Source organism: Bos indicus x Bos taurus, chromosome 14 (assembly GCF_003369695.1).
Source record: "Bos indicus x Bos taurus breed Angus x Brahman F1 hybrid chromosome 14, Bos_hybrid_MaternalHap_v2.0, whole genome shotgun sequence".
Classification (NCBI taxonomy): domain Eukaryota; kingdom Metazoa; phylum Chordata; class Mammalia; order Artiodactyla; family Bovidae; genus Bos; species Bos indicus x Bos taurus.
The window spans coordinates 44,092,268-44,101,928 of record NC_040089.1 but is presented as its reverse complement, the minus strand read 5'-3'; the positions used below and the strand labels follow the sequence as shown (position 1 = coordinate 44,101,928).

Here is a 9,661-nt window from a genome sequence, read left to right as displayed (position 1 = left end):
AGTGAGTCCCCTATATACCAACAAGTTCAGTTCTGAGAGTGTGTTCATGGGTCCAATTTGTTCGTATGTCCGACAAAGTTAACCTGGATATCCAGCTCACACCATCAGCTATCTAGTACTGTTTATAATTTATAGTACAGTTTACAATTCTTCTTATAATTCTGTTTATAGTATGGTTTATAATTCTTTTCACACAAATTATGCATAAAAACAAACATAAAACACACACAAAAAATAAAGATAGCATTTTAAATCTTGCATCACAGTACCTTAAAAGTTCAGTAGTTCAGTACCGCAGCTGGCATACAGGGCTGCCATTGAGTGAACAGGCAAGACGAGTTACTGGCTGGAGGAGAGAGTGGAGGTGAGAGATGGTAGGACTGCAGGGTCGTCAGCAAAATGAGATGGAGGGCAAGCTGCAATTTCACTCACACCTGACTTCAATGGAACGCACATTCCCGTCTTTGAAAGTAAGCAACTTGAAGGTTGGTACGTAGGGGACTTAGTGTACCAAGCATGGGCCCTTCTGAGAGTGGGGCTCTGTGTGACTACACTACGCCAGTCACACACTCCTGAAGCTAAATAAGCTACCATACATCAAAACACCAGTCTGGAGTACTAGCTATATTGGGAAATTTTCCCCAAAATGGTCAGCCCCTGCTAGGGTGATCAATTTGGCCTGGTTTGTCCTAGACTATCAGAGGTTTAGCACTGAAAACTCCACATCCCAGGCATTTCCCGAGACCCAGGCAAATTAGGACAGTGGGTCACCACCCTCTTCTCTGAGGACCCAGTCTAGTGACAGAGCTGTCCTCTGGATTTCTACTGGTCTTAATTTCTTGCTCTCAGAACGAGTGGCAATCTGAAGCCAGTCTCCATCTCTGTGGAGGTGTGTGAAGCTATTCCAAATGTCCCTAGATTTATTGCCTGACTTCTCATGTCCCCAGAGAGAAGCCTAGCGAATTATGATTCTAACTGCTCATGCATGTCAGAAGTAAGCTAGAATGTGCTTCTATGTGGCAGAACCTGTTGGAATTTCTTGTAACTCTAGAAAGAAAACTGCATTTCAGGATTTGGCAGTTGTACACTTGTAGTCTTTCTTTCTTTTTTTTTTTTAAAGGTGTGAGACTCCAACAATGTGCAAAGTATTATTTCTATCAAGACAATCACACATTATATAATGCCTGGCCATGAAACAGAATATTCATTAAAAGTAACAAAAAATATATCCATGTAAAAACTAATGAGGACCTCCTTGGTGGTGCAGTGGGTAAGAATTTGCCAAATGCAGGGGACCAGGTTTAATCCCTGGTCCAGGGAGATCCCATATACCACGTAGCAATGAAGCCTCTGGGCCAAAACCACTGAACCCATGCTGTAGAGCCCACGGCTGCGACTACTCAAGCCCGCATGCCCAGAGCCTGTGCTCCTCAACAAGAGTAGCCACTGCAGTGAGAAGCCCATGTACCTCAGCAAGGAGTAACCCTTGCTCACCACAACTAGAGAAAGCAACGTCAGTGCAGCCTAAATAATTAATTGAAAAACTACTGAACTGTCATTTGTGTCATTTTTTCCCAAGGGTATGATCTTAACTACAAATTGAATTTCACCTGTTTGTTTACTGTTAAACCTGAACTGAACGTTCACTAAGCACTTTTCTGGGTCTGGAGATATCTTGGTGAATTAAGTACCATATCTTCCATGGAACTGCTTAAGGTTTAACATTTAGATGTTCTCAGTAATATGCTAAGACAAAACACTAGTTAATGAGCTCGGTAAACAGATATCAACCCTGCTTCTGTCTTCCTATCATTTCCTGGTACATATTACACTCCCCTGGGATATTGGATATGCCAAAAGTATTTCAAAATTTCTTACTCAGCTCATGTCCCTCACCTCAGTTAATGCCCTTGTATATTCTTCACTGAGAAATTAAAAGACAGTAGACAGAAGCTCCTACAGCCTCCTCAAAGCAAATGGACCAGTCTGCCTTCACCTGCTCCCTGTCTTGCTGGTCTTCTTGGAAGCCACAAGATAGTGCTCTGGTCCTATCAGAGTCCAACCTTCCATGATATTCTGCAGCCCACCCCTTTTGTCCCCTCAAAGACTTGCTTCCCATCCCCAGACAACTTTTAAATATTCTTTCTCTTTCATAAATCACCTTCCAACTGAAAGATGATACGTTAGGATGATGGTTCTCAAAGTATGGAACATCAGTATCAGCATCACCTGGGATTTGTTAGAAACACAAATATTTGGGGGGGGTGATGGTGAGAGAGCTGGACTGGTAGTCTGGGATTAACAGATGCAAACTATTACATATAAAGTGGGTAAACAACAAGGTCCTACAGTATAGCACAGGGAACTATTTTCAATTGTTGTTGTTCAGTCGCTAAGTCATCTCCAGCTCTTTGTGACCCCATGGACTGCAGCACACCAAGGTTCCCTGTCCTTCACTGTCTCCTGGAGTTTGCTCAAACTCACGTCCATTGAGTCAGTGATGCCATCCAATCATCTCATCCTCTGTCACCCCCTTCTCCTCCTGCCCTCAATCTTCCCAGCATCAGGGTCTTTCCCAATGAATCAGCTCTTCAATATCCTGTAATAAATCATAGTGGAAAAGAATATGAAAAAGAATATGTGTGTGTATTATACATATATATATGACTCACTTTGCTGTACAGCAGAAATTAATACAACATTGTAAATCAGCTATACTTCAACAAAATAGATTTAAAAAATAATACTTGGGTCATATTCCAGACATCCTGAATCAGAAACTCTGGGGCTGAAGCCCGGTAATCTGTGCTTTAACAAGGTGGTCCTGCTACACACTAAATCTTGAGACCCACTGATCTGTGGATGACACCCCTCAGCTTCCCCTCGAACCACCTCACATCTGTGTCCAAAGAGAAGGTGGCTAGATCACCAGGACAGAGAGAGCTCTCCAGAGTAGCCTGGAGACTGCTGTCCTTGACCCTCTCCTGATCCTATTTTTATTAATGATCGTGGAAGCGCAGAAAGCACACCCATCTCATTAACTGATGATAGAGAGCTGGATGGCATAGAGATGTTGAATGATGACATTAGTACCCAAAGACACAAAGTGATGGTCCAAATATCTCAAGGTGAAACTTAATAGGGTATATTAGTTAGGATTAGATTCAGCTTTGAGTGACAGAAAACCCAAAATAGCATTGGCTTAATAAGAGAGAAATTTGATATTTCTCATTCACACAAATGAACTCTGGAAGTGTCAGGCCAGAGTCAATGGGGTAGCTCCACTCCCTGGAATTCCCCATCTGTCCCATTCGTAAGATACAGCCTCATGGTCAAGTCAAAGATGGAAACATTTATGTTTCAGATAGCAAAATGGAGAAAGGATGGAGAAAACGGTCGTTCTTGTTATCTTTTAAGGATTCTGGATAAAATCACGTTATCCTGCTGCATCCTACTGGCCAAAACTTAGTATGGCCATAGCTACAATGGAGGCTAAGAATTGTAGTCTTTATTTCTCTGGGAAGTTCAGCTGGAAAGCTATGCGCTGGAAGAAAGGGAGAACAAATATTAGGACACAATGAGTAGTCTCTACTGACCAAAGCAAAAGCAAAGACCTTTACGGAAGGTCTAAATGCAAATGTGGGACTTCCCTGGTAGTCCAGTGGTTAAGAAGCCACCTGTCAATGCAGGAAACATGGGTTTGATCCCTGGTCCGGAAAGATCTCACATTCCACAGAGCAACTAAGCCTAGGAGCTTCAACTACTGAAGCCCAAGCACCTAGAGCCCAGAGTTCTACAACAGGAGAAGTCACCACAATGAGAAGCCCAAGCACCAAAAGTCAAGAATAGCCCTCTCTCACCACAAGTAGAGAAAGCCTGCAAGCACAGCAACAAAGACCCATCACAGCCGAAAAATAAAGTGTGACTGTACCTTGAAGATTGTTGGCAGAGGAGGGGGAGGTAGAGAGTAACAGTCTCTTTATGTGCTGTGCGTAGTTGTTCGGTCATGTCCAACCCCATGGACTGTAACCCGTCAGGCTCCTCTGTCCGTGGGGATTTGGGCTTAAGTAAACAGAGAAAGTGGTGGTGGTGGTGGTTTTGTCGCTAAGTTACGTCCAACACTTGCCACCCTATGGACTGAAATACATCAGGCTCCCCTGTCCATGGGATTCCCCAGACAAGAGTACTGAATGGGTGACCATTTCCTTCTCCAGGGGATCTTCCCGACCCAGGGATATAACCTGCATCTCCTTCATTGGCAGGCAGGTTCTTTACCAACTGAGTCACCAGGGAAGCATGAGAAATAAAACTGAAATTCTCAAACGCAGTGTTAACTTCAGGGATGTCATCAAGATGTGGCCCTTCTCCATATTTTGGCTGTATAGTCCTTCATGGTAGATTAATTGCTATGCTTCACATGGTGGCAAGATGTTTGCCCACAGACCCAGGCCCCTCTCCTCTGAACCTGCTGGTGGGCCAGGAGAAGTGTTCATTCACTCTCCTCCATCACATCTCCACCTGTTTCTCAAGTCAGCCTCCTTTAGCAAAGTGGTTCTCAACCCTGACAACTCATTGAAATCCCTTCAGGAGCTTTTTAAAATCCCTGATACCCAGGCCTATCTTCCTAAATCTGACTTTATTGGTCAGGGTGGGACTCTGGCATTTTAGCAATTCTCCCAGGTGATTCTGTTGTTTATCCAGAGTGAAGAACCCTTGATCTAGCATACCATGGAAAAGTGGAAGCTTTGCCTCTTGAATGTCTCTGGACTCAGGTCCCCAGACTCTGTGTGTGGGTGTCATATGTCTCCTCCATCGGGTCCTTACTGAACAGCTGGGGACCCCTGAACCTCCACATCTGAGTTCCCTTCATAGGATTCCATGTCTCTCTGTGGGGCTAGATGGAGGGATCCCTAGACTTCCCTGCCTTTCTATCTCCCCAAGGTCTCTGCATATGCCTGTCAAGGTTGATTTTCTTTTACTAAAGGACTGGGGTGATTTTAAAAGGAAAACACCAACAGGAAGGAAAAAAAAATTAAAGGTTTCGAGAGCCATCTGCTCATAGACTATAATTGAAATCTAAGACCAAGACGCGAAGAATGTCAACAATTAAAAGCTCCATAGCAAGGATTAGTTGATCAAAGAAGGTGGGAAGGATTATCCAGAGCAGGTCACAGGAAATCCACAAGAGCATGGACTCTGGAAGCCAAGAGAACAAAGGCTGAAAGCACCAGCAACGAGCTCACCCACTTTAGTCTTTTGTCTGCTGACCTCACCTGGTGTAATCTATGCTGGTGACTTCTTTCAGTGAAATGTGAATATTCAGAGCGATGGCAACAATGCTCCAAATTTCACTGGAAGCTCAAGTTACTCCCCTTGGATACGTTGTCCATAGATACTCAGATTTCTCTACAAAAAAAAAAATAATAATAATAATAAGCTCATATAGTACAGGGAACTCTGCTCAATATTTTGTAATAAACTGAAAGGGAAGAGAACTTGAAAAAGAATAAATACATGTATCTGTGTAACTGAATCACTTTGCTGTACACCTAAAAATAACACTTTTTCATTGTTAATCAACCATCCTCCAATGTAAAATGAAAACTTTTTAAAATAAATAAGATGAAATGTAAGGACTTACCTGGTGATCCAGTGCTTAAGATGCTGTACTCCCAAAGCAGAGGACCCTGGTTTGATCCTTGGTTTCAAACTCTTTCAGTTCACATGACCAACTAAAGATCCTGCATGCTGCAGTGGAAGATTGCACATCTGCAACTAAAACCTGGAGCAGCCAAAAAAATAAATAAATATTTTTAAAAATAAATAAATAAGGCACAAGCCCCGGCCAGCCACTGGTGACCGCTGCCTGAGAAACAGTGTGATGGCCACCAAGGAGATGAAGGCGGCCAAGAGCAGGGAGCAATTGGCACTGCAGCCCCTTGAGGGAGTGGACCTCAGCCCTAAGCAGGATGAGGGTATGCTTGAGTTCATCAAGCAAGAAGGCCCTGGCATGGAGATGCCAATGATCGGGGACTGAGTCTCTGTCCACTACAGGGGCTGGCTGCTTGATGGCACCAAGTTCCACTCCAGCCTGGACCGCAAGGACAGGGTCTCCTTTGACCTGGGGAGAGGGAAGGTCATCAAGGCTTGGGATGTTGCTGTAGCAACCATGAAGGCAGGCGAAGTGTGCCACATCACCTGCAAGCCAGAGCATGCCTAGGGCTCAGCGGGCAGCCCTCCCAGGGTCCCTCCCAGAGCCACACTTGTGTTTGAGGTGGAGTTGTTGGAGTTCAAGGAGGAGGACCTGACAGACGAAGAAGACAGGGGATCATCAGGAGAATACGGAGGTGATGGGGAGGGCTATGCCAAGCCAGCGACAGCGCCACCCTGGAAGTTGCACTGGAAGGATACTTCGAGGACCAGATCTTTGACCCACGAGAGCTCAGCTTTGAAGCTGGTGAGGGAGAAAGCATGCATCTTGCACTGTGGGCTGGAGAAAGCCATTCAGTGTGTGGATAAAAGAGAACATTCCATTGTGTATCTTAACACCTGTATGCTTTCAGCAATGCTGGGAAGGAGAAGTTCCAGATCCCACCAAATGCTGAGCTGATGTACGAAATATAGCACAAGAATTTTTGAGAGGGCCAACAAGTCCGGGGCGATGAGTTCTGAGACCCTGGAGCAGAGGACCGTAGTGAAGGAGCGAGGCACTGTGCTCTTCAAGGAAGGCAAGTACAAGCAAGCTGCGCTGCAGTGCAAGAAGACTGTGTCCTGGGGCTTCTCTGGTGGTTGTGGTTGAGAACCTGCCTTGCAACGCAGGCACTGGTTTAATCCCCGGTCCCGGAAGATCCCATATACCATGGGGCAGCTTAGCCCGTGCACCCCAACTGCCAAAGCCCGAGCACCCCAGAGCCTGTGCTCTGCCACAAGGAGAGGCCACTGCAGTGAGAAGCCTGTGCCCCGCAACTAGAGAGTGGCCCCCATTCCCTGCAACTAGAGGAAGCCTGCACACAGCAGGGAAGACGCAGCACAGCCATAATAAATAACTAAATTTTTTTTTTAAAAAAAAGAAGATTGTGTCCTGGCTGGAATAAAAGTGGAGCTTCTCTGATGAGGACGCACAGGAAGGTGCAGGCCCTTCATCCGGCCTCCCACCTCAGCTTGGCTGTGTGTCATCTGAAGCTGCAAGTCTTCTCAGCTGCCACTGAAAACAGTAACAAGGCCCAGGAAGTGGACAGCAACAATGAGAAGGGCCTTGTCCACCAGGGAGAGGCCCACCTGGCGGCGAACACACGGGCTGACTTGCAGAAGGGCCTGCAGCTCTACCCAGCAACAAGTCAGCCAAGGTTCAGCTGGCCATGTGTCTGCAGCAGATCCACAGGCAGCTGGAGGGGAGACGAAGCTCTATGCCAGCGTGTCTGAGAGGCTGGCCGAGGAGGAGAGCAAAAGGCCCAGGCCGCAGTGGTTGCAGGAAAATAGCCGGCTGACGTGCAGATGAGAGAGCAGAAGAATGACGGGGGGCGGTGAGGGTTGGGAATGGGGCAACCTCAGCCTCGCCCCAACCCTGTCCCCACGACTGCCTGTCCCCCAGACTCCCAGCCCCCACCCTACTCCACCCTGGTGTGTGTGTGTATGTGTGTGTGTGTGTGTGCGTGTGTGTGTGTTAGTCTCTCAGTTGTGTCTGACTGGTTTCAACCCCATGAACTGTAGCTCACCAGGCTCCTTTGTCCATGGAATTCTCCAAGCAAGATTATAGAGTGGGTAGCCGTTCCCTTCTCAGGGGATCTTCCCAACTCAGGGATCGAACTGGGGTCTCCTTCATTGCAGGCAGATTCTTTACCATCTGAGCCACCACAAACTGAAGAATTTTGAGTGAATTAAAGCTTTAAAAAAATTACTTAAATAAATAAAATATAGACTTCTCAAAACAAAACAGAAGCTCACGCAGAGCTAGGAACTTCCCAAAAGATCTTCTCCAAATATGCTACTGCTAAGTCACTTCAGTCATGTCCGACTCTGTGCGACCCCATAGACAGCAGCCCACTAGGCTCCTCTGTCCCTGGGATTCTCCAGGCAAAAATACTAGAGTGGGTTGCCATTTCCTTCTCCAAATATAGTGCTCCTCAAATCCTTCCACCTAGATCTCAAGTTCAGAGATGTAGAATTTGATCTCAAGTTTGAGATCTAGATCAAATTCTAGATCTCAAGTCAGAGATCTAGAATTCCCAAACTGTTTGTGCTGAGGAACCCAGGGTCACCACAGTGAATCAGATGAATCCTGCAGGACATTTTAAACTTTTGAGGAAAACACAAGAACACTTGTAGGGTGCCATACAAGGTAAAGAATCTGCCTGCAAGGCAGGAGACCCGGATTCGATCCCTGAGTCGGGAAGATCCCCTGGAGAAGGAGACGGCAACCCACTCCAGTACTCTTGCCTGGAGAATCCCATGGACAGAGGAGCCCATCGAGCTACAGTCTGTGGGGTCACAAAGAGTTGGACACGACTGAGCGACTAACACATACAAATTACAGTCAGTAAATTACTTTGGATCTAACTACTTAGTAATCTAAAACCTTATACATTTTTGGCCTAAGAATAAATAACTGAGCTGACTATAACCATGAGCCTAGAAAGCTTGGGAAAATCTGAAACACATACTTCACTCCAGCACTCTCTCTTCCTCAAATTTACCATCACTGCATCTGTCAGCCTAAAAATAAGATCCCCCCCATCAAGAGCACAAATATTTGTTTCTTACTCCAGCTCTAAGGGAATTAATTGTTCCCATTTAGAAATTATAAACAACTATGGGTTAGGTGAAATTCAAATTTACAATAGAAACAATCTAGATAGCATACTAAACTGAAATATTTCATTTCAAGCTCAGCAAATATCTGAAGAAATCTAATTTATATTCAGAACATTTTCAGGGTTTATATCTTTTGCTTTTAGGCCAGGAGTGCAGGATGAGTATTCTAATAACAAAAAAGAAAATAAAACCATTAGGTAAAAACCATAGGCCTAAATCCTAGTTTATATCAATTAAATTTGTTCAATTCCATGGCCAAAGAACAAATTTCAAGCTCTGGCTTTATATATGTGTTAGTCGGGATAATCTTGGTTAAAGTTACAGTAAGTCCTAAAAAGAAAAACTCTAAAAATCAGTGGCTTAACAACCCCCCCCACCCCCTCGCCACAAAGCTTTATTTCTCACTTATTAGGCAATAAACAAGATACCAGATAAATAAGCAAGGAGGTAATCACAGACTGTGGCATGAATCTCATTAATTAATTAATGAACTAATGTGGGGTTTCTTCACTAATTTATTCAACAAATTTGGGTTGAGTAGTAGATTTTGTACCAGATATAGTTTTAGTGCCAGCAATATGATGATAAATAAAACAAAGCTTATATTATTCTGGGAGGACAGACAACCCATAAATGACACATAGTAAAAAATAAGCAGAGATAAGAGCTCTTAAGCACAACAAGGCAAGATATGTGGTGGCCTTGGCTATAGTGATGTTTGTGTATTTTGGGGTTCCATGTGGATGCTAATGAACCATCAGTAAAAAAGAGGTAAGTAGTGTTACGATGTATGAAGAGAGAATATAACCACTCTTCTGGGATAAATCAGAGAGGCTTTTCTACCTCTCAA

At 44.7% G+C, this 9,661-nt stretch overlaps 1 pseudogene; it reads left to right on the top strand.

Moving 5' to 3' along the window:
- Positions 1 to 5,854: 5,854 nt before the first annotated feature.
- Positions 5,855 to 7,527, top strand: LOC113904006 (annotated as a pseudogene).
- Positions 7,528 to 9,661: the final 2,134 nt, after the last annotated feature.